Raw genomic sequence first — 26,696 nt, forward strand, 5'->3', positions numbered from 1 at the left:
CCCCCCAGACATGCGGGCTCACACCCTTGGCCTTGCCTTCATTTGCCATCCTGCATTTGTGTTTGTGAGGCTAGACCTCACCCTCAGTCTGCCACTTGGCTCCACACAGAGGGAAATTTCTGTCCCTTTCCCCCAGATCATAGCAGTGACTGTGTTCAGGTCAGGAGTCGACCTGGAGGTGAAGAACGTGTCAGATCCCGCTTCCTTGACAGCTTCGAGAGAGCTGACCCCTGTCTCCTGAGGGCTGGCTGGCTCCACTGGGCCTGGTCACAATTCCCACTGCTGAACTTACCAGCTCATGGGAGCATTACTTCCTTCAGAGTCCCTTGAGGACAGGGGCTGGATCTTCTTCAACTCTGACCCATAGGAGGGGCCGTTGGAATTCCGCCATGTTGATTGGCAACTGTTGCCCTGAGCTGCCAAAGGACCACCCCTGCTTATCGTCCAACCTATACCTGCTCCTCCCCAGAACTTCTCCAAAATCCACTCTTAGGTAATGCTGGCCCAGAGGGGCCTCTGGACCCTGCCCAAGCCCCTTGGCCAGCATCCACTCCTGTAGGTCAGTGTGACGCCAAGCCTGGCTGTTAAGTATTTTGAATACAGTAGGTCCCCTGGAAGCAATTGCTGAATTAGAAGTTCTATGGATAGTGCTCAGAAAAGGTGATTTTCCTCATTAAAGAACACTCTCTTCCAGTCCCCACTGGGGACGTCCTTACTTCCTTTATCTCTGCAAGTCCAAATCTGGCTCATTTTTCTTGGCCCAAATCAAACAGGAAGCAAGAGCTGGGTGGGATCAACTCGAGTCCAACTTCCTCACCGAAAACATGAGGAGACTGAGTCCCAGAGCCAGGAAATGACTCAGCTGAAGGCTCAGGCATCCATGAAGGCTTTCTGACTTCTCTCACCAGCCATGTGACCGTGGATGCTGGAAATACACTGTCTCTCCACTCTGAACCCTTGAAGGGCCCAGTTTCCTAGGTATGTACTCTAGTGTGGACGCTCTTGGAAGAGTTTACGTGAATCATGGCATCCCTAAGTGGTATGTCCTGCTCTCACCTCCAATTTACAGGTGAGGAAACTGAGGCTTGGGGAGTTTAAGTTACTTGACAAACACGTGCAGTGGGTGGTCAGTGGAGCTCTTCGCTGCTGGGCTTTCATTTGCTTTTTGAGTTGTGCTCCTCCTGTGCTGTGACTCCTCCAGGCTCGGGGGCAGAGTGTCGTCTCAGCGTCACAGCCCTCCACCAGCATAGGTGGGCATGCAGTAAGAGCTTAGCAAATGGTTTTGCATGAAAGAACACATGCATGCATGCTACGAACAGCCGTGCTGTGACAGGAGGTGGGGTGTATTCACAGTTCATGTCCACTGAGGGTGGGGGATGGGCAGGGGCTATGGTTTTGGATGTGAGCTGCAGAGCAATGCATGAGGGCTCACAGTGACGCCGGGGCTGCAAGTGCCGCCTGTGCCGGTCTGCATGGCTTGTCCCAAATCTCTCCTGAAAACTGCCTGGCAGCACATACACAGGAGTTTTCTCTTAGTTACTAGACACTTTGGGAGGGAGCTTTCAGCCAGATTTGCCACGCAATTCACTACCAGAAAACTCCATCGTCTTTACCTGTCAGAGAGCAAATTTTCCCATCTAATTATCCGCCCCTGTGGCTGAGATCTAAGTAGAAGCTTGAGGGTTTCTGCACAGTCACTGTAGACTACCTGCCTGTCTGCTGAGATAGTGGTGAGACAATTCGGGGAGGCACCACAGAGTTCCTTAGCAATGTCACCTCCACTGTGACCTGCCACAGCTATTTATATGTGAATGAGAACATAATTCAACATCAGCAGTAGCTTAATTTTAGTTCTCCTGGAGAGAAAGTCCCCGCAAAACACCAGTCCGGCAACTTTGCCTGTGGGTTTTGGTTTGATTTAAGTGGATGCCCATTGTTGACAGGGCACATTGATAAGCCCACGCCTGCAAGTTCAACCCACAGGCATAAAAGATCACAAACTAGTGCAAGGGAGGCTTTGAGTTCAGGAAATTGCATATTCAGTGGGTAAATATGCACTCTCTTTCCGTTGCTGCAGAGCCTCTGTATTTTCGTGCAAGTGCTCTCAATTCACACAGGAAAGAATCATTTAAAGACTTCTTGCGTCAATAGCAGCTTCATGAGCATAGAGGGAGTTTAAAGGGAAGCGCAGCCCGCATACAATACCTGGGCTAATTTTGCACCTTGGTAGAGACTTGAGTGTTTTTTTAAAGCCAGATTAACTGATTGCAGGTGTTCTCTACATAAGAACGAGTAATGCAGACTGCACTTGCATTCAGTCCCTGAATCTTGAAAATCAGAACCCAAACGTTGGCCATAGAACTGAAACTGGAGACGGTATTACTTGGTCCTTCAGGGTAAAACACTGGCCTTGTCTTTCCCTCACGTCTCTGCTCTTCCTCCGTCCATCCGTGTTTGCATCCATCCGTCCAAGCAGCGTGTGCTGCACTGGAGAGGCCTCTCCCTGGGCGCTGGAGACAGACGGGACCCCACTCTTGTGAAGTTTTATTCTAGGGAAGTGGGTGTGGGAAGGTGGACAAGAAGGAAGTAAATAAATGAATCAATGAGGTAATTTCAGAGTATGAAAAGTGCCATGACGTCTTAAGAGATAGTGACTTGTGGGTGGGCGGCCGCTCTAGATGGAGTGAATAGAGAAGAGTTCCCGAGAAGGTGGCCTTTCAGCCAGTGTTTGAGCTACAAGAAGCACACAGTAGTCACAGGTCTGAGCAAACCGCGTTCCAAACAGAGGACAAGCCAGCACAGAGGCCCTGGGGTGGGCTTGCATGTGGCTTCTGGAGAGACGCCGCCTGAAAGCCTGAGCTGAGAAAGGAAGGGTTAAAGCAGACGGCCTTGGAGCTGTGTACCTGACAAAGACGCGAGTGACATGAATGGCTCTCAGCTAAGCACCTTTACTCAACTTCACTTTTAGAAACATTCTTCAGGCTCTGGCTGTTTTCCTCCTTTGGCCACTTGGTGGCACTGTGGCACCATGTGATTTTGCTAGGTCCCTGCTGGGATTTGTGTCGGAGATCAGGGCAGACATTGTCTTCCCGAGGGGACCACCATTTCCTGCTATGTTAAGCAGCACTTTGCTACTGTGGAAATTCTTTTCCAATAGGAAGGATTATTTTTACTCCAAACCTCGAAGACAGTTGCCATGTCTGCACGAGCCCCCAGACTCTGATTCTGGAATCGCAAAAGGTCCCAAGTTTCTGCCTCAATGAAGCTGCCAAGTGGCTCACCTCACCAGTAAGGCAGAGTAGGGCCCTCACATGGTTTCCCGGGGAGTGGGAGAGCCTGGAAAGTTCTCTTCTGGAAAAGCAGGCATGATAACTACACAATTAATGAGATGCCCTCCTCTCCATCAATAAACCTTGGGAACTGGCTGCTGTGAGCCACAGGGGAGATTCCTTCCACTCCCTGGGTTGATGGCTATCGAGTCATCTTAATATCCTGTTAACATTATGCCACTAACGCCGTGGACGGACTTGGATTCTGCAGAGAGCACTAGTGATTGAGTGGGATGCACACGATGCTAGTGCAAACCCATAAGCCAGGGTGAGTCCCGTTTTCAGATTTGACTCCCTTTCTTGGGGATACCAGCTTCTCTCCTGTGGCACAGACTGCACCCCACAGGTACTCTCGACCTCTCCTTTAGTGTGGGCATGGCTCTTGGGTCCTTATAGCTCTAGAATCAGCATTCCTGGCACCATCTGTTGTTCTTTGCAAAGCAGCATAATCTCTTTACTCTGCCTTATCAAAATGAGGGTGTTGTAAGACCTCATTATGCTGTGAAGTCAGCCGGCCTGGATCAGGTCCCTGCTAAGCCGTTTACGAGCTGTGTGATCCTGGGCCAGTCCAGTCATCTCACTGAGCTGTTGCTCCTTGCCTTTGCAAACAGGATAATGCATCTTTCTCATAAGGAGGATTAAGATAATTAATAAGGGCTAAGCCACCATGTAGTTGCCGATGCTTTGTTATTTCAAAGTATAATTGCCATTATTCCTAATACATTTGCTTCTGTGTTTTCTCACCTAATTCTCAAGAAGGGAGACTAGAAAGGAAAACCACCACCAACAATATACTAGGAATTGATCATACAAGTTTACAAGCCAGAAAAACCTGCAGGTCAAGGGGGGAGAGGGCCTCCCTGCCATGATTGTTTCAGCATTTGCAGGTGCTGTAAAATCAAGCTATTTGCCTTTCTTTTTTAAAATTAATTTATTTTTTATTGAGATCTATTTCACATACTGTGAAATTCACCATTTTAAAGCGTACAGGTTAATATTTTCACAGAGGTGTGCAGCTGTCACTATTATCTAATTCCAGGACATTTTCATGACTCAAAACAAAACCCCATGTACTTGATGGTGTCCCTCAGACCAGGAGGTTCAGTTCATTCTTCTTCATTCTTTTTCCTTTCTGTTTCTCAGACTCGATAATCTGAGCTGTCTTCAAGCTTGCTGATTCTTTCTTCTGTCTGCTCAAATATGCTGTTTAGCCCTTCTACTGAATTTTCCCTTTAGGTTACTGTACTTTTTGACTCCATAATTTCTACTTGGTTCCTTTCAATAATACATCTTTACTGATATTCTCTATTTGATGACATATCACTCTTATATTTTCCCTTAATTCTTTGTCATGATTTCCTTTAGGTTTTTGAATATATTTAAAATTGCTGGTTTAAAGTCTTTATATAGTGGAGCTGATGTCTGACTTTCCCTAGGGACGATTTCTATTCATTGTTTTTTCTTTCTTGTGCATAGGCCATACTTTCTTGTTTCTTTGCATGTTTAAAAATTTTTTGTTGAAAACTGGATGCTTTAAATAATATAGTATAATGTAGCTACACTGGAAATCAAATTCCCTCCTCACCCTAGGATTTGTTGTTGATGTGGCTTTTTGTAGTTGTTTGTTTGCTTAGTGACTTTTCTGGACTAATTCCTTTTTTTTTTTAAGATTGGCGCCTGGGCTAACAACTGTTGCCAAACTTTTATTTTTTCTGCTTTATCTCCCCAAACCGCCCCTGTACACAGTTGTATATCTTAGCTGCAGGTCCTTCCAGTTGTGGGTGGATTAATTCTATATAATTTGTATTGTCTGTTGTGTGTCACCACCGAAGTCTCTACTCAGTTTCTTGGTCAGCTGATGCCTGCACAGAGATTTCCTGAAATGCCTGGAACCGAAAGGTCTCTGAGTCTTTGCAGAAGGCGGGTGTTGGGGCACACCTGCAGCACTCAGCCAGGCGGCTCACAGGTGCCCCTTAGACGTTCCTTCCCTCTTGTGCAGAGTCCAAGGTCAGCAGAGGGGAATGTGGGGCCTTCTCAGTTGCCGTGAGCATGTGCACAGCCCTGTGGGGCAGATTCGCAAGGTCTCCTAGATTCCCAGGAACACAGAAGAGCCCTTCAAAGCCCCATGGACATCTCATTCCTCAGTTTTTCCTTTTAAGCTTTTTGATTAGTCCATTGTTTGTCCCAACTATTTTTCATCCTCTCAGGCAGCTGTACTCTTAAAACACTTTCCAGTAAATGTTTTATACAAATGCTCTCCCTCCCCCAAGGCTTTTAGCACTGGACCACTGATAAAGACAAGCCTTTTTAATTGGATCTCCCAGGGAAACCCCAGACGGGTCATATGACAATTCTCTGGGAATAGATCTGTTCTGCTCCCTCAGTACAGGTCCCACAAACTGCTGTCTTCAGGGTCACCACTGAGCTGGAGATGGGACGGCACTAAGGAAGTTAAAATGCTGCAGTGTTCCCTGTCCTTCCTGAGTCAGTTGTTTTCCTTGTGTAAACAATCCCTGGGTTACTACAAGCCTTTGGTTAATTTTGAGAGTTCTGAAAAGTTTGATTCTGACAATTTTCGCCAGTTTTTTCATTGCTGTTATGGAGGAGTGAGTTTTCAGAAGTCTAGACTCTACCGTTTTCACAGATGTTCACCTACGATTTTCCTTTTGAAGTTGCTAATGAAACCTATCTGGCCACGTTGGGGCCATGTCTACATAGTGCCAGAGAGCCTATTGGTTTAGGGAATGAGACTAAAGAAAGTAACACTGACTTTCACTATGAGATGCAGCTGTCTGTGTCTTATTATCTCCTAAAGGTTTAGAGAAATTTCTGAAACAAAACTGTTTCTCACCTCACAATCAATTAATAATGGAGAAATATAACCTTAAATTAAACCGCAAGTGGGAGGGTGCTGCAAAGTTAAGATTGTTATCATCACCACTTACGGGACAGACATGTCATTCCAGTTCAATGCTGCCATTGGTCTACTCGCTTAGTAAATCTCTGTTGAACAGCTGGTGTCAGTTAACTCCATGCTTGGTCATGTGGAAGAGACAGAGCCCACGAGATGCAGTCGGGGCAGTGGCGAGGGAGCAACAGGCTGGGCGGGGCTGCCTGAGAGGCCCAGAGCCCCCTGACTCAGAGGAAGGGGTGTGCAGCCTCCCTGATGGGCCCCTGAATGAGGTGGCACTTGGGCTGATCGACTTTGGGCAAAACCATTTTTCTGGTTATGTATTCCCGACTCAAAGCTTTTATCCTTGCTCTTGCTTATTCCTGGCACTTTCTTGCTTCATATACCTGGGTCCCTTCTCTTCATTCAGGTCGCAGTGCAGAGGGGCCTTCCTTTCGTACCCAACCCATTACTTCCTCAAACTGCATTTTCATTATCTTCCTAGAACTTGTGGTCATCTGAAAATGCTGTATTTACTTGCTTATTTATTGCACGTCCCCTGCTCCCTGTCCCCACCTCCGCTTGAATACAAACCTCCCAAACCAGGCAACCCATCTGTCTTCTTTACTCTCCTATTCTCAGGGCTCAGGCCAGTCCTGCACATGGTTGATGCTCAATAAATGTCTGTGGAGTGAACGAAGAAACTGGAAGAAATGGATGTTAGGAATTGATTCCCCATGGCCTGGCTCTCTCTGCCTCAGTTGTACCCATTCCCCATCCCTGCATAGTCCCCACCCTGATTCCAGGCCCAGCTTGGTTGACTGAGGGGACGGGGCATTCTCTCGGTCTCAGGAGCAGCGTTGCAGAGCAAGGCACGGCTTACAGAGGAACTGAGTGAACGTAGCACCCATTTTCTTTTCTGCAGCTGGAGCAAGCCCTCAGAGGCACTTCCTTCACAGCCTTGGTGGTCATTGATAGCAGTGACAAGATGTCATTTTATTATTATATTATTTCCTTTAAATGAACTAAGTAATAGAAGAGCTGCCAAACTGGGGATGACTGGTAAAGACGTGAGTAAAACAATACAAATGTGCACGGGGAAAGGGGGAAGCCATGATAATTTTTTACCTAGTTGGCTGAAAACAAGCCAGGTCGATTCCTGAGAGTAGACAAACATCTATTAATGAGACCCGGAGGAAGAATGTCATCCTACCACAAAAGCAAAATTTCTCAAGGAGTCAATGGAAGCTGAGTGTGTGTTTGTGTATTTTGTCCATCTGTGTGTGACTTTGTGTGGTTGCGCGTCTGTGTTTGTGTGTATGTAATTGCCGGAAGTACTTCCCAGATGTCATAACTATGGTTCCACATACCTCACCCATGGTTCCACATATTCACTGTCACTCCATGGTACTTCTCTTCACATTCTGGAATACGGATCAAACCCATAGAGGTGAATGTGGTGAGATGATAGAGGCACTAAAAGGCTTTCTAGATGGGGTCAAAGTGTGCAAGGTGACCTGGGAAGGGGCTCCAGAGTTGATGTGGGCTGCCACGCACCTCCGTCTGAGAGATGAAACATCCTTCAAGTAAGAGGGAAATGGCAAAGCAAGAGGGATGGACATCGTTGGGAAAAGCCAACCCTTGGGAGGTCCAGTATGTGGAAGCAGTACACGAAGGAAGATGGGGCCACTTTGCAAAGAGAAGATACGGAACTTGGTTGTAAACAGAGAGGACGGTGGCAGCGCTACGGGTGATGGATGCTGTGGTGTGGGCTGTGCAATCAGGTGTGGGGAGAGCACCACTGAATATGTAAACAAAGGTGAAACCATAGGTAAACTTTATCTGGATCTCAGAGCTCCCCCTCCCCTCGCAGCGTTCTGATTTACAGGCGGTCGGCAGAGCCTGGGAGGTCCACGCTATTGAAATGAATTCAAATTGTTTTATCCAGAGAGTGTGAAGAAAGAAATGGTTTTGGTATAAAGCTCACCACCAGAGGAGCAGTCTGCCATGTGCACTTGACAGAGATGGATGGGGTCTTGCTGGGCAAGATATTCCCAGGGTGGGAAGGACTGCTGCTGAGCTCCCCAGCAGGGGCAGCACAGATGAGGACTGAGACCTTTGAAAACATGCAGGAGAGACTTAGCCTCCGGCTGCACCAATGACCATCACCTGGTGAGTTAGACATCAGCAGTCTGAAATCCCCAAGGAGGACTGGGTCCAGACACTAAAAGTTTAAGAAGGATAAAAATTGGCTGCTCTGGGGTCACGAGTGTGATCAGAATGAGTGTTATAAATAAATAGAGACAATGAGTTTTCCCAACATCCTTTACCAGAGTCAAATTTGAAATTCCAATCCAGTGTGTACTCATTCATTTTCCTCTCTAAGAAGAGTTCTCTAGTGGGAGGTCTCTGAGACACGTGCAAGAGGAAATCTCCCCTACCCTGCCCATCATTCCATGGAGCAGGCAGGATTTGGGATGCTGTGATTCTCAGAGCTCGAGCCCAAGGGTCCTGCACTCTGAAGACACATGCAGAGAAGGCCACGGCCCCTTGCCCCTGTCTCAGCTGCTCTCTATCTGGCTGGAGTGAACAGGCCAAGGAGACAATGGTTTCCATGGGGTGAAGAAAGAGCACCGAGTTACTCAGACTGGGTGCCAGGAGGCCAGTGGGTTTGGGGTGCCAGGAAGGTTCACAAATCTTCACTTTAGGAGAAAGTCAGGTCTGAGGCCCTAGGTGGTGGGCACAGGAAGTCTGTGCAAACTTGTGCTGGGAAAGACACTTCTAACGATAAAAGGGGCAACAGGGGAGTTGTTTCCTGTCAAGGGAAGACAGAGGCAAAGGCAGGGCCTTTTCCCATATGTGGAGTACTGGATGTCAGTGTCCTTATTTCCCCCTGTCTGCATTCAAACGAATGATGTGGGGTTTTCTCTAACGGGGGCACTGTGTGGTTCAGTGGCTGGCCCAGAGACAAGCAGGCCCCTGGCTGACCTTCTCCACCAAACCACTTCTGCTTCCCCCTGGTCAGGGTGGGTCAGGATGTCGCTGTGCTGTTAAAACTAGTCTTCAACCTGTGGGTCTTTGTGAGAGCAAAGTGATGGTCCAGGAGTTTGATGCTACTGCTTAAAACCAGAGGTGAAACTAGTTTAAGGTCAGATCAGAATAAAGAGAAAAGGAGCTACTCTTAAGACTCTGAGAGAAATAGACAACAGTGACTTGTTTTAAATTATAGCCCAATGTGTTGATGTGCTCACAGTGGAGCATTTGACAGTGTCTATATATTCTCAAATGCGGCCTCGCTAAGATGCTTCTGGCAGCAGTGATAGTAATTTTAATTGAGAAGAGGGTCCACACAGATATATAGAAATAGACATGGAAAGATAAACATCTCTACTCATATACATATATACACATAGATGCAGGTATATATCTACCTATAGCCATAAATAAATGTCTATAGCTATCCCTCCCTTCCTTCCCTCTCTTCATAGCCATAGTTGAGTCTAAAAGATGCTAAAAGCGTTGATTGAAAGGTAAAAACTCATTTTAAGTAGTTAACTGCATGTGATCTAAGTATTTACAGAGTAGTTTTTAAGTGTCTGAATTTACTCAGCAAAAAAAGAGGAATCTATGCTTTCCTTCCTGTTTGTCTTTTTGTTTTACCCCTTAACATCCTGAAAGTTCAGGAACCCTCTTCGTTCACACTGGAAACGGCCCTGCCCCTGGCCTTGGCCCGTGACTGTCTGACAGTCCCGCACCCTTCTCGAGGCCAGGGTCTTCCATCTGCACACACCTATGGATGCCGATTGTGTTTTGAGGCTCTGGTCCAGGTCTGTAGAAAAGATCTGACCCTCTGAGGCATCTTTTGTGACCTCAGAGAGACAAGGCTAACGGCTGTGTGTGTGTGTCACCTACCATGTGTGTGTGGCTCCCAGGGGTCACAGGGCGTCCGGATGCCTGGAGCTGAGCCCGGCGGGGCCTGAGCTGCAGCAGAGACTCTGCAGGTCTGTATTTGCTCTCGTGTTGAGAGCTTCTCCTTCAGTGATGCCACTTCATTTGCAATTGTAATTATTTCCCTGAAAACCAGGGAACTAAGCTTTTATTTTATGAAGTAATAAAACTAATTAGCCACAACAAATTCTGTCTATGCTTAGTTTACTCGGGACTACATACTGTATATTAGTTTGCCTCTTGCTAGGAGCCTCTTGGCTGTGGCATGACACTGCTGCTTCAGCCCCACCAGAAGGGAGGCGAGAGGGATGCTGCACGCAAGATCAGAGCCTGCTTCATGCCACCGATCAGTCACAGACAGGGCTGTGCCCTGGCCCAAGGCCATCGGGTTTGCACCATGAAGCCAACAGCAGAGTTCTAGGTGCTGCCTTTGGGAATAAAGAACAGTGTTGATACACAGGACACCAGGGTACAGTCTAGGGCCTGGAGAGAGTTCAAGGCCATGCTCAGACCCAAGAAGAGAGAGAACGTGGCCCCCAGCTAGGCAGACCCGCCACAGAACACATCTCCCCTGACCAGGCTCGCCTTTGGGCTCCATGAGAGGGCGCAGGGAGGAAGTCGCCAGGGCAGGCACGAGCTCCTGGGCTCTCTGGCCAGGGTAGCTCCTGGGGAGGAGAAATACAACAAGAGTTAAGGTGACTAACCAGCAGAACTTGCCATGCAAATTACAAGCAGAAAGTGCATTTTAATTAGACTTGGCTACTGCTTTCATTCCATTTCCAAATATTGAATTGCCCTTTCATTTCTTGCGTGAGTAATCCCAGTCCTGATTAATTGGAAACACTAGGTCCTTGATGCTCCCCCACGTCACCCCTGGAGAGCACTGGGCTTCAGTGATACGTCTAACGGACTGTGCTGCACTCTATCTCCTTGGCACAGCAAATAAAGCAGGGAAATCATTTATTCCCGGCCTCAGCAAGCAGCCTCAGGGGTCTCTGTGGCCCGGCTCTGCCCCGAGCTGAATAATGGTGGCAGTGCCGCCTGTCTTCACCAGAAGACAGACCATCGCCCTCCCATGCCATTAGCCAAGACAACATCAAACTCTTATGGAATTCATTCCAGACGAAGCACAGCCTCCTTTATCATTGTAGCAAAAGCGTTGGGAATTATTTTTCCTCTGGAAGATTAATACCCTGCATGCACCAACTGGATAACTCAGGATGTTCTCTTTTGGTGCCAAAATGGTTGCATTTTGACCCTGAGGAGAGTGAGAGTGGAGCTGGAGGGCCCTGTGGTTCCCTGGGTGTTAACCAGGCCCTCGGCGTGTACTCCCTGTGCTCCGCGCCTTGGTGATGCTGTGGGTCAGGCGCCAGGGAGGCCAGTGTCCTGCTTTTACTTCCAAAAAGTGTCTGTCCTTGGAGATCAATCTCATAAAAACTAACTCCTTGTGTCCTTTCTTACACTTTTGAAAGCCTATTTTCTAAGTTAAGATAGTCCTGTTTGTTTCTTGATGTTAAATTTTTTTTACCTCATTCAAATAACCAGTCCAAGCTGGGGTGAGAGGTATGCAGGTTGCTATGGTTACAGGTAAGTAACGTGTGACAGCCTTCTGGGCTGCCTCCTGAAGGAAGGTTGCTTGATTGCTCCATTGGGTGCTGGGCAAACGGGTCAAAATGTTAGCTTTTAGCCTATTTCATGATATTTGGAATGTGGAAACATCTCTACAGGATTGTAAATATTTTATTTACTTCATTGATTCTTAAAGAAAACAATAGACTCTCTTTTCTTCTTCATTGGGAGCAAACATTTAAAAGGTCTTTTTCCTCCTGGCTGCCCACAGAATGCAGACTGAGGTGCCCGGGGCTGGAGAAACCGCCCCGGCACCCGGGAGGCGGGCGCTGTCTCTGCAGAAGAGCTGGCTGGATCAGCAGTGCCCAGGCCCCGGCCTGCGGGTGAGTGGCTGGGCCAACGGCATCTGCTAAGCAGGGTTTCCGGAGGATCCATGGCCAGTCTCCGGGGCTGAAGAGAGGCCTGGTCCCGGCACACTCAATCTTCTCAAGCCCCGACATTAGATCTGCTGCCGGCGGACCTGCCCTCCCAGACAGGGCTCCTTGGTGTTTGTACTGGAGGTTTGCTACGTGGGGCCGCCAAGGTCCCTTCTTGAGTCCTTGAGGGCAGTCCTGTGGGGCTATCATCAGGTGCACTGCCCTTCCATGGCCCACGAGTGGGCTCTGAGGACAAGCTGTGCTGTCAGAATCTCTGCACAGCTGCAGACTGCAGGGATGCGCGTCCTTTTCTGATCAGGGACCTGTAGCCTTCAGTTTTGTGAGCTCCACCACGTCCTTCCAGCAGATCTTTTTATTCTATTTAAACAGGCTACAGTCACTTTCTATCCTTTCCAACCTTGTAATCCTGACGGAATCACTGTCTCTCTTTTTGATGATTACTGGGATTTTCTGTGCTAGGACTATAAAGTAATTTGGTTGATTTTAAAAGAAACTACCCAGAACTTAAATATGCAAGGATGTCCTTTTAAAGGTCTCTAAGTTCTGGAATATTGTATACCTCTGGCTTTTATGGCAGACACCACAGGTGGTCCATCAACTCCCTTATAACCGCCCTGTCTGCATTTGCCATTTGTCTAGGAGCTTATTTTCCTCCATAAGGTCTTTTACTTGGGGAAGGAACCTTTTCACAGTCCCACTGGATGAACTTCACTAGTCTAAGGCAGCCATGCTAACTCCATTCCCACTGCTGGTGTCAGGCTTAAGAAGGGCATGGGACGTACATAAGGACCGTGAGACATGAAGGAGTGATGGCGGATGGTGGGCATCTAGAAAAGATTTCTTGGCTCTTAGAAAGAGACATGTGGAAGAAATAAGTCCTTTTTAACCTCTGTGCACTGAAGTGTGACAAAGTGACGCCTGAAGCAGAGAGCGCCAGCTTGGGACCTGAAGGGAGCTCACTGAAGTCAAAGCCAGTAAGATGAGCATGGCAGACTATTAAGGTGCAAAGAACCTGGGCCCTTTGTCATGCTGTTGTGCATCTGAATTGCCAACTTCGGAACTGCTCCACTCCATTCTGATTGCTACATAACACAGCAATCTTCTCTTGTTTAAGCCATGTGAGTTGAGTTTTCTGTGATTCGTAGTCCAAAGTATTCTAACTAGCATCCAATCCTTGTTCAAAATAAATAGAACATGAAACTTATGAAGTACATCATTGCTTACTGCCATTTTAGGGGCTCTTATCCACAAAGATAAATGTGCGTCTTTTGAGAAAGGATTTAATATTGGGGAGTAGTCAAAATGTATTAAAAGATTATCCAAACTGGATATGACTTATTTGATTTAACAGAAGAATTAACTGTGGAATAATACATCAGTTTCTTTATGAGGGCTACAAAGCTGGTCTGGAAGCTATGCCAAGAGAAGAGGTCCCAAAATATCATGTACCAAGGCCACACCACTGGAACAAGTGCACAGGTCCTCAAGTGACATCTTTGAAGGACAACATTCATTGACTACTCTTACATGTTTGTTAAAAACTAAACGCATTAGTAGACTTCATATACACACCTATTATATGTCATCGTCTTTCAATTCTGTAAAAGTTGAGTTATACTGGGGTCTTTGGGACAATAATTGACGTTTAGGTCAACGGTCCATATTCAAGTTATTTCAGGGAGGGTCATATGGCACAGGTATGTGGCATGGCTAGAAACGTTGGGTGCTCATGTACCGATTTTAACAGCTGGTGGCACACTAATTCAGAGCATTAGGCTTTGGAACTGAGTGGTAGGTGATGGAGAAGGAGTTAAAACAATTTAATTGAGTGACTTTGGGCAACGCCTAAAGCCTCATTTCTTTTATCTGTAAAATGAGATAATAATAAGTAGTAGTTGGGAAAACTCAATGGGAAATGCATAAAAAGCATTTAGAAAGGTGGCTTTCCCCTGGCAAGCACTCAGAAAGCATTAAGCATTATTGCAGTTAACCCGGCTCCCTACAAGGCAGGGCTGCCTGGGAATTGTCTGTGCTCATAGAGAGAGAGAGTGGACAGTTGCTGGAGACCATTCCACTTACTGTCACCGCCACTGCCTCCCGTTACCGTTTGTACTCCCTTCACAAATGTCCAAATGACACCAAAGCCCACTGACTACTTCAGCAATGGCTACTTCTTATAGTTTCAGAGAATTTAAATGCAAATTGTTATGCTGCTCTTTGACGTCATGGATGCCTCGGAACCTGGGAACTACTGTATCAGGATCCCCTAAGTCCCGGGCCCTCCCTGAAACCTGCTGCATGCTAATTCTAGGAGTCGGGCTCAGGAATGTGCACTCATCGCACTCCCTGGTTATTCTCATGCAGGGGAAGGTGCTTGCACTACGAGATTAACAACCTTGTTCAGAAGATGCAGGCGAAAAACAGCAGCAGCTAACATCATTGAAGATTTGCTAGACCCAGGCCTGTCTTAACACCTTGCATATGTTGCCTTGGTGACATCGCACTAACACTTCTGTGGAATACTACGGTTATCCCACACAGATTTGTGTGGTTAACTGTACAAACAAGGACACGGAGACTCAGAGACCCACTGGAAAGCAGCCTGCCTCCAAAGCCAGTGCCACCTGGGTCTCTGTGCTAAGTAGCGTCACAGAGCCCCTTGGTGTTCCCATGAGCATCAGAACTTCCCAGGGCTCTTGGAGCGGACAGGGGAGCAGCGGGGGCAATCAATTTCTGGGTCTTAGGTCCTATACCCAGAAGTTTTGCCCTAACTGATATAAGCAGAATGACATGGGGTTAAGAACACAGGTGGACTGGGTTCACATCCAGGGTCTGCACTTATGAGCTGAACGATCGGAGTGGGCGACTTAAAGTTGCTGGGCCTCAGTTCCCCATATGCAATAATAATAGTACCTACCTCATAGGGTTGTTACGAGCATTACATGAGTTAGTACCTATAAAACACTAACAGCAGCATTCAGTATACAATGCGGAAGTGTGTCAAATAAATAAAATGAGTTCCACGAACTCTAAGCCTCAATAACTTCAGCTGTGGATGGAGAGTGGGATTTGGAAATGCAGCTGACTTTTCCTCGAAATTCCAAATGGTTCGGGCAGCTCCTGCCTGATCCTGGCAGTGCAGGCTGGGCTGGACACTCGCGGCATCTTCCACCACAGGAGCACGGAGCCTCCCGGCATCCCTGACTTTGTTTTGCTCTGTTAACTGTTTTAAAGTGCCTGAATCTTTTACTTGATTCTTACATCCTTTTTCTGATTACGTAAAGTGCAAGTCTCCTTTGAGACTTAAAGCTTATTTATAGTTACAGAAACAGCTTTGAATTACTGTTTGTCTCCTCTCTATAGAGCCAGGAAGCATCAGGACTTTTTAACTCATATGTTCATGCATTCGTGTATTTGTTTATTCATTCATCCATCCATTCAGATACACACATATCCAACCCATCACTATTTGTTCTTTCGTTGCAAAACGTCGCCTGACTCTCTGCTCTGTCTTGCCCTGGGTGCCGTGGAGAGACTGTCGGAACACAGTCCGTGCCCTCTAGGAGACGGGCTAGTGTGGTGGACGAGCATGTGTGACTGAGGCACACGCAGAGTTGCACACGATGCATGCCGTCAGATCATGGCCTTCACGCTGCCTCCTCATCCTTTAGGACTCGCCTCCAGAGTCGCCTCTTCAGAGAGAGCTTTCCTGGTCAGTCCATCTAACTTCACAGCGCTCCCCCATCCCACTGGCCCACCTTGTCTCTTATTATCCTTACTATCATTTCTTCAGCGCACTCACTGCCATGGGAAATAAGCTTTTTTGTTTATTTGCTATTGTGCATCTTCCCCAGCTAGCATTTAAGCTTCATGACAGCAGGATCCCCATTGATGAACCTGTGACTTCATGGCACATACGACAGTGTTTGACAGAGTTCGGTAAATATTGGCTGAATGAATGAAGACAGCTTCATGTTTTCTTTATGAGATCTTCAGAAGGAAATGTAACAATTCCAGCCTCTAGTCCCGGAGGAGAACCGTTACTACTCAGCAAAAAGCCTTTTAACCACTGGGCTATTAGATATACCAGCAAAGGGGGCCTACATTGTGGTGGCTGCAGCCGGTGATCCACATCCTGCATCAAGCTGCATTCTCTCACACTTGCTGCACATTCCTCACTGGTCCCCTCTGCAGCCCCAAGGGCAGCCTGGGGTGCTGATGGCAACACGTCACGTTGACATCTAGTCCCTGACCTGAAGACTCTCTCAGTTTTCTTAGCACAAGTTATAGTCTCTGCAGAAATGGAGATCTGTCATTCAAAAGAGCTTCTTGTCACATGTTGGTCAGTATAAACACTGGATAATGACCATGCTTGCCAGTGCCAGCAAGCAGAGAAAGTCAGCTACTGAGTGGAATTTAAGAGGCAGGAGACTTGAGATTGGCTGTACTCACGTCCACATTGTTGGTAGGAGCGGGCGTGGGAGACTGGGTTTAAGATTACCAAAGAGTAGCGGGATATTAGGACAAAAGACATTCCTTTAACTGTTGGTGAAATACTGCTTGCATCTTTTTTCCTGGGGAGCCAGAGATATACCCCTAGTTACACATGCAGGCTAAGCAGGACATCCTGGGCATACAGAATGGCAGGGGCAAGCCTTTGGATGGGGTCTATATGGATATACGTGCAGAGCTTCAGAAATGGGTCTTCAAGAATGCTGGTGAGATGGTGAGGCTGAGCAAAGAGAGGGAGGAGTTGCAGATGACACACAAAGGGGTATTTTTTAAAGTCTCAAAGAAAATTTCTGTGCTGATGTATCTCTGTTCCTAGCGGGAGGTCAAGCCACGTCTTGCAGTCTCCTAATAGCAGGTTCCTATCCAAGAAAGTTACCCTTCTGCAGGGTGACCCTCTACCAAGGAATTCTTGCATTTGTCCACTGCATGTGGCAGTGGTGCAGGGGATGTCTATGCAAGGTTTCAACTCCCTTTTGTGTAATATAATGGAAACTACATCATCACATGAGAAAGATAAATAACAAAGTATATGGAAAGTGCTTATGGAAAAGATAGTGCAGAGAAAGAGCGCAATAAACATTTCCGGCTGTTAATCTTTCATCGAAAAAATTTTCACTACAAGAAAAAGAGTTTAAAACCAAATGGATTAGATAATCTTCCAGTCGTAAGATTCTATGACTTGAAAGTACAAGGAATGTTGGTAAAATAATTTGACAGATTTTCTTATTTGGGTCCTGGAATCAGTTTGTGAAACCAGAACTTTACCAAGATGGCACATCGGACATGTTACTGCTTAGGCGCAGTGCCGGCCGGCAGTCCACCTTGGGTTTCAGGGCAGTATGGACCCTCTATCCCGAACCTGAAGGCACTTATTTTAGGCTGGGGTCCCGCAATCGTGGACCCTGAAACAAAGATTTTAGTGCAAGTTATTTTTTTGGGAGGTGGTCCCCAGAGAGCAAAATTGAGAAGGAGAAAAGAGTCAGAGAACGGAAGAAACAAGACAGCGGGTGTCAAAGGGCAGGTCACCGCTGAGGACAGCAGGGACTCAAGGTTGCCAGGGGCTTTGGAAACAGTCTGGAACACATGCCTCAGAGTGGCACTTCCTGAGGGATAATCAGCTACTCATGCCGTTCCTCTCCAGGGCATCTGGAGTCCTGGCTGTCATTCGCTGATGGTTGTGCTGGGGCATCAGCTCCTCAGCACTCCCTGCCTGGCCTGTGTAGGAGCCCAGAGATGACTTAGAAAGTCTCAGGTGCTCACAGGGGAAGCTGTCAGCAGGCACTGGTCACTGAGTGGAACTGGAGGGGACACCAAGAGAGTCTCCGGAGAAGTCAGCATTTTCTGTGGTTTTAGTTGCTCTTTATGACCCAGGACTGTATTTGCATGTTCATTTCAACAGTACTGGGATCTGAAGTGGACACATTCAAAGGCCGTTTCAGCAGGAAAGGTTTCAGAATGACCTGGACTGCACCCATTTGAAACAGCACCTACTATGAGCCTAACCCCAGATCAGGTTACTCAGGACACAGCCAAGAACAAAAGTCTTGGGGCTGATTCTTGCTAGACCTTTTAGGGTCCTGCATCCACCCTACACCAATCACATGAGAGGTGAGTGGAAACCTGATTGACCAGGCATAGATCTCACACCCGAATTTGAAATTAGTGGTGGTGTCACACGCTGCCCTTACCCTCTCAGGGTACTGCTACCAGAAGAGGGAAAATTGAGGCTGGGCAAGCAAAAACTGCAGACACGCACTTATCTAGCAGATGGACGTATGCCTTCAACTTTTAAGAGAGAGGATTAGTACAGATGCAGAAATCAGGGCTCAGGGAAGTTCAGAGATGTGCCTAGGGTCTCACTTCTCGCTGGTGCTAAGAGGTGGAGCTGAGGTTAGAATTCATGACTGAGGCTGGAACAAAGCCTTTGCTGCCACCATGAAACATACAATCTCCTTCGCACAGCCTTGACAGAATCCAGGTGGAAAACAACCTAACAGAGTCATCCAGTGAAAGCATTTCCATGGGGACTAAGCACTGAGGTCCAGGTACATGCATTTTGGTTGGTCCAAAACTAAAGTGAAACAAGAAGAGGGCTAGAGGAGTTGCGTTTCTCCCAATCTGCCTTCTTCAGAGATCGGCTCTCAGCTCTTGAGTTGACAGCAGCCAAGCCCAAGTCACTTCTGTCCTTACTTCTCCGGCCAAGCTTTGAGGGTGGTTGCTATGCAGTGGGGTGGAGGAAGAGCCTGGGAGGGCAGATGTTCCGGTTGGCAGGTCGGAGTCTATGTGAGAGAGGAGGAGGCGGAGCAGGTCTCACTCTCTTGCGGATGTGGACACATTGTGCTGACAGAATCGAGAGAAGATTCTAGTCTGCTAGGAAGGCAAGGGAGCCTAGAGTTTGGGAAAGGGACACAGAAAGAGGATGCAGGGGCTATCCCAGGACACACTTAGCTGACACCAGTTTTGCCAGCACATATTCCTAGATAGTCGGAGGGTCTGCTTTCTCTGGCATTGGAGCAAATCTTGGAGTGTCTGCTTGGTGGCTGCTCTCCTCAAGCAAGCCAGGAGTGAAGGATGTGTGTCTGTGAGCATCTATGGTTTTGTGCGGGCTTCTTAATAAACTGCGGCTGTTAAACCTGGCTCCCTGACAAGAGGAATAAGGCACGACGAATGTGATTGGGAAGAACCTTCCAAAGTCTGAAGAGTTTAGTGCAAACTCTGTGTCCTCCCTGCTGTGTGTTTAGACCGGACTGGAGGGGAGTGATTCTGGCAAATGCATAAGTCATTGAAGCATTATTATGTGGCCTCTAAGGCTCCCCGACTTGAAGGATTCAACTCTCTGAGCAGAGAGAAATGGCAGCAGTTTGTGAAAGCACAATGAGATAACATGCTGATTTTTCCTTCCATCCAGTCAATGGTTATAAAATAAGACTTGATAAAAGTCCCTCTTTGGTCTGTAGCAGGTTGGAAAAGAAATGTGGCAGAGGTGGGAGAAATTCCTCAGGCAGCTGGTGCTGGTTATATTAAAGCCCAGAACTACTGTGATTGGCACCAGTGCCCTGGGAGATCTGACAGCCAGAGTTGGAAATAGAATAGGTTTCTCCAGGAGCAGACCCGATCCCCAGGAGGTAGTGAGACAGTGTGTCGTGGGGTCACTGTGGGCCCTGAAACAGCCTCTCCATCTCGCAGCCACGGCAGAACACTTCACAGTCAGAAATGCTTACAGTTGTCCAAATTTCCTGACATAATGCAACCATTTGTCATGTCAGCAGAATCTTTGCAACCACTGAAACAAGAGGCCTCCTTTCTCCTCCTAGTAAGACAAGAGCTTCAGAAGGTTGGGTTCCTTTGCTAGAGACATCTCAACACTGGAGAGCCAATGTGAATCACCCAAGAACACGCTGTGTTCACATTTCCCTTGGACTTTTATTGCTTCCCTTGGGTCGTCTGAAAGCAAGAGTGTTTATGTCAGCATGAGCGGCCCTGCGTCTGAGCCCACAGTCAGCCTGAAAAGGAATTGAAAATGCCAGATAGAGCAACTTTCTGGAGCTTTCTGTGCTTAGCACAGCATGGCTAATTAGTCCTCTTGACATCCAAGGCCTCAGCTGACTTGGCCCCGCCCTACATGCCACGACTTTTCAAACTGTGCTGTGTTAGAGAGGACTCGTGGTCACCAGTGACTTGAGCCCATCACCAAATGGCTTCACCAGAAAGGGCATTTATTGGCTTATATAGCTGAAAAGTCCTAGGACTGGGGCATGGCACAGCTTACAACATCCCCCAGTCCCCAAATACATGGACTCGGGGCAGAAGAGAGAGTGCCCCTAAGGGAAGTGACCAGCGGGTAAACGGGCTCTGTGCAGGCAGGAACTGATGTTCAGGCTCCCCACGGCGGGGTGGAGCCCCATCCCAGTCTGACTCCCAGGTCCACTTTCTTAGGCATCTCACCAACTGCCCGCCGAGGCATGGCTCCCGCTTGCTCTTCTCTGTATCTCTACCTAAGGGTGAGACTTTGCCCACCAGCATTCATGAACTTTACAGCTCACCACGCATTTAACTTATTGTGTTTAATCCTCAAAAATATCCTGTGAGATATTGGTTTTGTTCCCATTTTACAGAAGAGAACAACTGAGGCTCTGACAGGTTCAATGACTTCCCTCTTTACACTTTAGTTCGGCTCTAATGTGAGGGATGAAGGAAGCTGAACTGTGACTAACTCAGAGTGGCCTATTCAAACCTGTTTAAAAACAAGTTAGGAAAATCTGTCCAGAACATTTTCCCTTAAATTCTCCCAGCTTCTTCCTCTCGTTTTTCCCCTTCGCTCCCCTTGCAGCGGGCCCTGCAGCATGATGACCATCCACCCTGCTTCATTTCCCTAGACCCTTTCTTCAGGAAATCCGACCGAGATGGGATCAGTCTTGCCAGGTGAGTCCTGAGCACCCCGAGGTGTTGCACCAGGTGGGGCTGAAGTTGCAGGAAGGGTGGCACCAGCCAGCCTCCCACACACAGGGACAGAGCACACGAGCTTACCTTCGTGTGGCGTTCTTGGGAGGAGGTTACAGACTGGGGCAGTGAGTGAAGCACAAATCTCCAGAGAGGTCTTGGGTGCTTTTCCTTCTGGCATCTTGGGAAGGAACTCAGAGAGCTCCTACACCAGGAGCAGCTCACTAACAAGCAGAAGTTGGGCTCCTGGTCTGGGCCCAGGCCTGTGTGCATGCTGAGTGGGATCTGGGCTGGGAGAAGGTTCCTTCTGCTCATTCCCAATGTGTTTGCAGTCAGCAAAAAAACATTCCGGAGACACAGCAGGCTCCATAAAAATATGACTGATGGGTGGGACAGACATGCATAGGCAGACCACACATACGGGGGGGTAGGGAAGTCCAACACAGAACCCTTAATTGACAGAAATTTAATTGAGAGAGAGAAAGAAAGAGAGCGACAGAGAGTGAGAGAGAGAGAGAGCAGTTTGAATAGTGCCTACAGTTGTGCCCATGAGTCCAGGGCGTGTTCACCCAGGTGAGCGGGAAGCAGGAGCCACGAACCTACTATTGTCCAGCTCAGGTTGATCTCAGGTGCCTCTAGATATGAGCATCTCACATCACTGATTGTGACGCTGGTGATTAATGACACCAGTTTTCCATATAACATGGTGCCTGAAACAGAAGCCAACCAAGGGAGCAGACCTGTCCCGTGCCGGGAGGAGAGTGGCCGAGTGGGCTCACTGGGAGAGCTCCATGGGCTCCAGCACAGCATCTTTCTAAGAGAGTTTCAAGAGCAATTTCGACCATCCACGGTTTTTGGTTTTTGCACCAACTTTAGAACCCAACCATGGGAGAAGCTCAGAGGCATCTCCACTCAGTGTCGTGGTGTCTGGAAGGCCCATCCTTCGTGAAGCCCACCCCACCTCCAGGGATGTCAGCAACACTCACAGCTGTTCAATGCATTTTGCAGGTGTTGTCTCCTTCAGTCTCCACTCGCAATCTGGAATGAACTACACTAAAGACAAATACATCAAGTATTCATAGAAGATAAATATTTGCTGGATTTAATTTAATTGTGCCTTCCAAACTCTTAAGCGCATACGAATTCAAAAAGAGACTGTTCCTGTGGGCTGGATAGTTAAGAGAAAGTTTCCTGGGAGGGGCGTGGGGGCCTGAGCTGTACCTTGAGGAGCAGGCAGACCTGAGGTTGGTGGGAAGACCAGGGAGAACGCTCGGCCCCTGCCCCTGCTTCTGTTCTCTGCTCTGTGCCTTGAGACTCAGTGAGTCTCTGATCACTGTCCATTAGTTCTCTGAACACGGGGCTGAGGCTTCCCTAACCTCTCGCTTGACCCTCAAATGAAATGTTTTGGCTGCCCTTACCACAATGCTGGCATTAACTAGCCTGCAGAGCTGACCTAGTCTCAATTGCATTACATTACGATGATGAAAGAATGAAACCTCTCAAAGATGGCGTTGCAGGTGAATGAGAAATTCTTACTGTGGGTGGTATAGAAATATGCAGGCTTCTCCCATGCCCACTTACCTTCCAGGGCAGGTGGAGGCTGGAGGGTAGGAGGGTAGGAGGTGAGCACGTGGTGTGTGGCCCTTATTGTGATGATTGCTTGCTCCAGCTGTCATAATGAGGGGCGGTGCCTGGACTGGACGGGATTTTAAACAACTGAGATGAAAAAAATACTGGGACTACTTGTACAAGTTGACATTTGCATATTAAGCAAGTCGGCTTTCTGCACATAGTTGTTTACGTGACATTTATTTATGGATATACTTAAGCCCAACTTTTTGGAGGTGACTAACAGCCACAAGGTGCAGCTGGGGTGGAGGCAGCTCATGAACTGTAGCTCAGGCCATCTTCCTACCCGCACTTGCCTGCCCGTGTCTCCTTGACCCCTCATCGACATCCCATCGTGATGGGGTTTCCTCCCCCTACCCTCACTGCCTGTTTCCTTCCCATCTGCCTTTCTTGATCAGGGAGACATGGAGTCACAGAGGGGCAAACTGTACACCCCACTGCTCCCACACATGCAGGTTTAGTGAGCAGAGTGGCAGAGCGAGATAATACACATCTGGCATAGAATGCCTTCTCCATCCATGTCGGCGATTATTTCTGGTTGTCACATTTTACTCATCCTGCCAGAGTTCATTATGATTTCATAACCCTGGCTCGATGGGGAATCTTTGTGGGCAATGAAAGGTAGTGTGATGCAAGGGAAACGACAGTGAACTGAGAATTAGGAGACCAGGAGTCTAGGCTAGTCACACATTCTGGCTGTGTGACCTGGAACAAGTCACTAAATCTGTCTGGGATGACCATTTCCCATAAGAGAAGAGCAGATGCTGAACTAGATGTTTTCAAGGTCTCGTTTAGGGCTAATGTTTACAGGCTCTATGAGGGTGAGGGTAAAAATCAGACGGTCTCTTTGCACATAGGAGGTGTGGCACCCTGTGGTGTTTCTGCATGCACAAGAAGGGCCAGAATCTGGCGAGGTTACCCGCTCAGAGTTTCACTGTTTATCACTCTGCAGCATTGTCATAGCCTCAACCTGTGACTGAACTGAGGCATCGTTCTTTAAAACAGATTAGAAATCTTTGCCTGGGAATTAAGTCAACGGAGAAAAGTGTATTGGTTCAATGAGCTGTGATTCAAGAGCATGTGACATTTTTAGCTTGGCTCACATATACATTTACAAGCTCAGTTGGTTAAAAGAAGATGAAGTTAAATGTAGGCTTATTGATTTAACCACCTGCAATAAGCTAAAGCAGATTTTCTGAAAGTCAGTTAAGAATGAAGCCTTTTGCCCGGCTCCCAGATCTGCAGACACAGAAGGGAATGGTGGCCGTGCGTGTTGCCCTGTAGGCTGGATGTGGAGATCCTTCTCACTAGCTTCTAGCTGCGGAATCTGATTGCTTATAAATGGGAGTCCTTTGTGGACTGGTGAAAAGTTGATTGAGGAGGAAGGGCTGAGACCTGAAGGTGCTCAACTCCCTGGAAGGTAGCACATCAGTTGACCCAAGAACTGCGATGACCTCTATGCTAAAGTGTGCCTTGGAAGAGAAAGTGAGGACATTAAATTTTATACCAGCCGTGTGTAAGACTGTCAGACTCTCCAGTTCTTCCCATGGTGAGTTTCCTGTGATCCTCCAAGTCTGAAGAAGCCATTTGACCAATGTTAGCGGGCAGTTTCCAACCAGTTTGGGTCAGGCAGTTGGTTAATGACAGAGCAGCTGCTACAGCCTTCTCTAATGCCTAGCCATCACCCTTGATGCCTCTCTCATCCACGACACCCAATCCACAGCCAGTCCCACAGGCTGAACTCCTATCCCAAGTCTGTTCACTTCTCTCTCTTTTAAAAAACAACTTTACTGAGATACAATTCACATACCACACAATTTACTAATTTAGAGTGTACAAGTCAATAGTTTTTGATATCGTTATTATTTCTAATTGTGGTAAAATATATGTAACATCAAATTTTCCATTTTTAAGCATATTAAGTGTACAATTCAGTGGCATTGATTACACTCACAATGGTGTGCCACCAATACCACTATCTATTTCCAAAATTTTTTCATCGCCCCAAACAGAAACTCTGTGTTCATTAAAAAATAACTCCCCATTCCCCTTGTCCCCAGCCCCGGTAACCTCTAGTCTACTTTCTGCCTCGGTGAATCTGCCTATTCCACGTATCTCATATAAGTGGAATCATGCAATGTTTGCTCTTTTGTGTCTAGCTTATTTCACTTAGCATCATGTTTTCAAGGCTCATCCATGTTGTAGCATGTGTCTGAACTTCATTCCTTACTTCTCTTTTAATCACTACTTCTCCCACTCAGTTGCAAGCCTGCATGATCTCTCCTCTGAATGACAGAAATAGCCCCTGTGGTGGATGCTATCACTGCCCCACCCACATGCCCTGACCGCTCTTTGCAGCGCCCTCGCTGTTTACAGACACATCAGGCCAAGACGTGCTAGAAATTCACCTTCCTGTAATGACACTCCAGCTCCCTCAAGCTTTGGATGAGACAATCTGAGATGTGTGTTCTAAACTGCCTTCCAAAATTCCCAGTGGGACAATCTCCAGTCACCCAGCGGTGACCTGCTTGAGGACACACCCTGGCTTGGCTGCCTCCCATTCCCTCCCCTCCTCCCAGTGTTTTGGTGTCACTTCCCAGATGAACTACTTGCAGTTGATCAGAGTCTACTTCTGGGAACCCAAGTGAAGACAGCTTCCCCTCTATGCTGTCTGTTTTCACTCCCGTCTTCCTAAAATCCACGCTTCACACAGCAGCTGGAAGACTCTTTAAAAATACAACTCAGAGCATGTCGCAGTCCTACTTCAAACTCTCCCAAGCTGAGAAGAAAATCCAAATGTCTTTCCAAGGGGTATCTGATGTCTGCGGTCTGGCCCTGCCCACATCCTGGACCTCCATGCTCCAGTGCTCCTGTGACGCCAGCTGGCTTTCTGCTCCATGAGGACAGCAAGTTCCCTCCCATCTCAGGGTCTTTGTAGCTCATGCTCTGGCCCTTGATCTTATCTTGCCTGGGATCAGAATAGATAGATGTTGAAAACACTTAACAACCAGTACAGCACGGGCACTGATCAAACGGGAAGGACACCGGTTGAGGACAACAGGGAAGTCTGTGCTGCTGCCAGCAGATGCATATCAGCCTGGCTGGAGCCTTATTTCATTCGGGCCTGCCCTGAGCACCCCATCTAAATTGCCCTTCTCCCTCATAAGCCTCTCTTTCTTAGCATATTACCTTGGTTTTATATCTCCATAGCTCTTGCCACTATCTGCAATTAACCTGATTTTTAAAATTTATTCTTTGCCTACTTCATGTCTTCCCACCTAGAATGTAAATGCCATGAAGACAGACACCTTGCTTTTGGTTACTGCTGGATCTTAGCACCTGACCCAGGCATGTCACACAGTTAGTGCTCAGTAAATGTTTCTTGAATGAGTAACTGAATAGACTGGTGTCATGGTCCCCAAACTCTAAAGGTCCAGGGCCTTAACAAGTAGTAGGCCCCTTGTAAGTCTAGATCCCACCACAGAGGAGCAAAGGGCGTATGCTGGCCTCTGAAGAGGACCTGGGGGCCCAAGAGAGAGGGGAGCCACCCAGTGCAGGTGGCTCTGAGAGGTGGATGAACATTACACTTTGTGTGGTTAGGGCCCTAGTGACATCTGGAGTGGTGCCAGAAGTGACAGGGCTGGAAGAAAGTCTGCAAAGGATTAAGGAGGAAAGAGTGTGATGAAGCAAGTGTGACCAGGAGAGGAAGATGTGATGCGGCAGGAGCTGGTGGGGGTGCTGAGGGAAGACGCTTGCTTGTGAGCTGCAGTAAGGAGGAAGGAGCAGAGACAGAAGGTGCCATAAAGTGGAGACTGGGGTAAGTGAGGCCAGGTGGAGCGAGAGGATGAGACCAGGGCCTCAAAGGGTTTTGAGGGTTTGCCTGGGCCAGAAAAAGGGACACTTTTTCCCAGGAGATGGGAAGAAAGGAGAAGTTGGGTGGAG

The 26,696-nt window shown here is 47.7% G+C and overlaps 1 long non-coding RNA gene across 1 annotated transcript; it reads right to left on the reverse strand.

Annotated features, from left to right (window-relative positions):
* Positions 1 to 14,938: 14,938 nt before the first annotated feature.
* LOC139085403 (uncharacterized) lies at positions 14,939 to 25,743 on the reverse strand. Its single transcript, XR_011543655.1, has 3 exons — positions 22,707 to 25,743; positions 22,112 to 22,178; positions 14,939 to 20,188 (listed from the first exon to the last, which is right to left on the reverse strand). It is a non-coding gene; the product is annotated as an uncharacterized lncRNA (long non-coding RNA).
* Between the last annotated feature and the right edge of the window lie 953 nt (positions 25,744 to 26,696).

This window comes from Equus przewalskii, chromosome 9 (assembly GCF_037783145.1).
Source record: "Equus przewalskii isolate Varuska chromosome 9, EquPr2, whole genome shotgun sequence".
Taxonomy (NCBI): domain Eukaryota; kingdom Metazoa; phylum Chordata; class Mammalia; order Perissodactyla; family Equidae; genus Equus; species Equus przewalskii.